At 39.7% G+C, this 3,439-nt stretch overlaps 1 pseudogene; it reads right to left on the bottom strand.

Moving 5' to 3' along the window:
- Positions 1-786: 786 nt before the first annotated feature.
- On the bottom strand, positions 787-2,247 carry LOC122150242 (annotated as a pseudogene).
- Between the last annotated feature and the right edge of the window lie 1,192 nt (positions 2,248-3,439).

Here is a 3,439-nt window from a genome sequence, read left to right as displayed (position 1 = left end):
GAGGTAGCATAGTTGACACATTAATGTACTGGAGTCTAGCTCTTTAAACTTTTCTGGCTTTTCAGTCATTTTGGTTACAAGATGTTTCAACAATCAAAATGTTCTGCTTAGACTGGTACACCATGCGATTCTCAGCCTATACGACTATGAGACCAGAAGAACTAGATGGTGCCTGGCTACCACTGTCAAACACTCAGAGGGATATCTATGTAGGAGATCCTGAATAGAGAGGGAGAACAATGTGGAACAAAACTCAAAATCATTTGGAAAAAAAAAGGGAGATCAGGTTTGCTGGTCTGATAGAGCCTGATGGAACCACTGAGACTATGGTCCCTAGCAGCCCTTCAGGTCTGGAATTGAACTCACACCTGTGGCTTCCAGCCAAATAAAAGACGGGTATAAGAGTTGAACATGTACCTGAGGTAGATACATCCCTTGGAGAGAACAATCATGGGAGAAAGAATGGCTATTTATGCACAGGGAGACAGTTCAGGGGGTAGGAGTGCATGGAGGGATGGACACAGGGAAGAGGCAACTATGGGGAGGAAGTGGGAGGGGAGGTGTTGCATTGGGGTAAACTGTCAATGTCATCAGACAACGTGTATGTGAACTGCTGTATGGAAAGTGAATTTGCTCTGTAAACTTTTACCCAAATCACACACACAAAAATGTTCTGCTTAGGTCACTGTAACTCTTCTGAACACATCCATTTTTAAATCATAGTAAACAATAATATATCTTCCTAAACTTGAGAAAGTACTGAATGTTCCCAAATGTTCCTGTCCTCTAATCTGATTTTTGAATATTCCAGTTCTTTTCCTTCTCTGTATATTCTTACAGTCAAAGAAGTCACTTGGACCAATACTGGCAACAGATCTCTGTGCCCATGAAGTGTGGATGGGCAGGGGACTCATCTTTGTAAGCCACTAAATCATGCCACACTGAACCTGAAAGCTATAGTTGACATCATGATTTATGGCACCAATACATGCCATGACTTGCAGCAGGTTGTCAAATGTATTTTGGATGAAAGGCTTTGGTTTCTCTGATGTCTTCCACTCAATCACACACAGCTTGCTCCTAGCACCATAACTTCAGAGGTGTTATACACGGTACTTATACAATCAGTCTAGAGCAGCACATTTTCAAAGGAATAAAAGGTGAACCACATATGTCATCTTAAATTTCTGATACTCAGCCATGCAGTCCAGCAGACCCACATATTTTAAGGCTTCAAGTTGAATGGTGCTTTCAAAAACTCACACTCCCCTGACATCTTTCAGAACATACTGAATGCTTTCAAGGTAGCCGGATTCCAGATTTCCATCTCTCCCTTTTTAACTCCCTTGGGTGAAAGTATGTTTTCCAAGGCTTCATGGAATCATTTCCCTAGTAAAAGTGTGTCTTAGAAGTCATGACACTGTGAACAAGCAGGAGAGTGACATATTGCTTAACTATTCAGGCACCAACATCCTCTTGGAATTTGTACTGTCATCGACCCCACTCTTTTGTCTTGAGTTAGGTGAGACATAGGATTTCTATTGGCTGATTTCAATTAGTAGATCACCAGACCTTTCTTCCTAGTCTATCTGGTCTGGAAGTTCTGCTGAAACCTTTTCAGCATTACAGCAACTCCACTGACAAATGGATGCTGGCGGTACCCAAGGTGCATGGCCTGGACATTGAACCTGGGTCTCATGTATGGAAGGGGGAGAAATTTACAACTGACCTACCATCATCCCCAATAGCCAAGTTAGAGCTTGGCAGTTTGTTAGTAGTTCAATGGGAATGTTTTAAGAATACAAACAAGAAAAAGGAAATGTCAAGGAAACAGAAAGAAAATCTAGACAGGGTTCAAGGAACCCAAGAATGCAATAAAGTTTCTGGCAGCCTACTCTAAAAACCTTTAAGAGTCTGAGATTCTGCCCAAATCTTTACATATAAAAGAATCATCTGAAATAAAAAAGAAAGGTGGGTATAAATTATAATTGACATGAAATAAAAGATTTCACCCTTTCATGATAGAATTATTTTCTGCTTTGAATTTTTTATTGATATCATATGTTTCTAGTAATGGAAGGCATGCTGGAATCAAGGGAAATTTTTCTTTTTTGAGGTGATAAGGATACTGATACAATTATGTAAGGCACATATGTCCCAAGTGGACTCTAGTGATAGGAATGGTGGGGTGAAGCCCATTCCTTCAGATTACATGAAGTCATACAGGTCCATACCTGGTGACACCATGTACTACAACTGGGATAGCAACTTCCCAAGAAACCTAAGAGGCTGAAAATATTAGTGGGCTATAAATGTCCCAAAAGTCATGAATGTGTTAAACATGTGTTGTCTGACACCTATAATCACTACTATAGCTATTTTCTTTTGGTTACTTATTAGCAAGACAAATTAAATTACATATAAGAGGTGATCTGGGGAGGACCTATGTAACCCCAAAAAAGCTTCCTTTTTTTTATTGTGACATGTTCTCCATGGCTTTTGTACAATCTAAATTCTGTGTCATGTTGGCAATCATTCATCTCTGATCTCACAAAGTATAAACCAAAGACCAAACCCACGGTCAAGTTGACTCTGACTCATAGCAACCCTCATAGGGTTTCCAAGGCTGTAAATCTTTATGGAAGCAGAAATCCTCATCTTTCTCCTGCAGGGTGGCTGGTGGGTTCAAACTTTCAACCTTTTGGTTAGCAGCTGAATGCTTTAACACTCTACCATCAGAGTTCTTTCACAAAGTGTGTGCCTATGATATTTGATGGATAATGTGGTTTAGATCTTGTAATCTTTATTTACATCATGAACTCATGCATGCTCATCCACTTATCACCCTTACCCCTGTCTGTAGTCATTGGAAAACTGAGGATCGTTTCTCCAGGAACAGCTGACCCTTATTGGCTTTTGTTCATAGTTTCAGCTGACATCAAGCATCTTTAAAACTCATTTTCACAGAGTTTCTACCTGAAGACAGAGGCCTTCACAAGGAAAGACTCTATTCCTAGAGACCAGAAGCCTTAAGGAGAGTGTTAAGTCTGATTTCATTAAGAACAAAATTTAAGGATGAAAAAAGAGGACAAAGATGAGAGACAAACAACAGGTGAAATGGAGAAGATTGCACCCTAGAGTTCAGGTCTAAAAAATTCAATAAAAAGCAGCTTTTATCATTCACAAAATGTGTATGTAAATTTATTTCTAGTGTTTTTTCCCTCCTGTTTTCTGTTACATTTTTAAACATGATCCTTATAGGCATTCCAGTGTGTGACTGCTTTATTGCTCTGTGCTGAGTAAACAAATAACATAATTTGCCCACTGGTGTAGAGATCATGAAGCTCCTGGGTGGTGTAAATGGTTAGTTAATCCTTTCAGCTGCTAACCTAAAGCTTGGAAGTTCATGTTCACGGAGAGGCACCTCAGAGTAAAGCCT

The sequence above is a fragment of the Orycteropus afer genome, unplaced genomic scaffold (assembly GCF_000298275.1).
Source record: "Orycteropus afer afer isolate SDZICR_OR568_19922 unplaced genomic scaffold, OryAfe1.0 scaffold00109, whole genome shotgun sequence".
Taxonomy (NCBI): Eukaryota; Metazoa; Chordata; class Mammalia; order Tubulidentata; family Orycteropodidae; genus Orycteropus; species Orycteropus afer.
The sequence above is the reverse complement of the archived record's forward strand: the minus strand, read 5'-3'. Positions and strand labels throughout refer to the sequence as shown.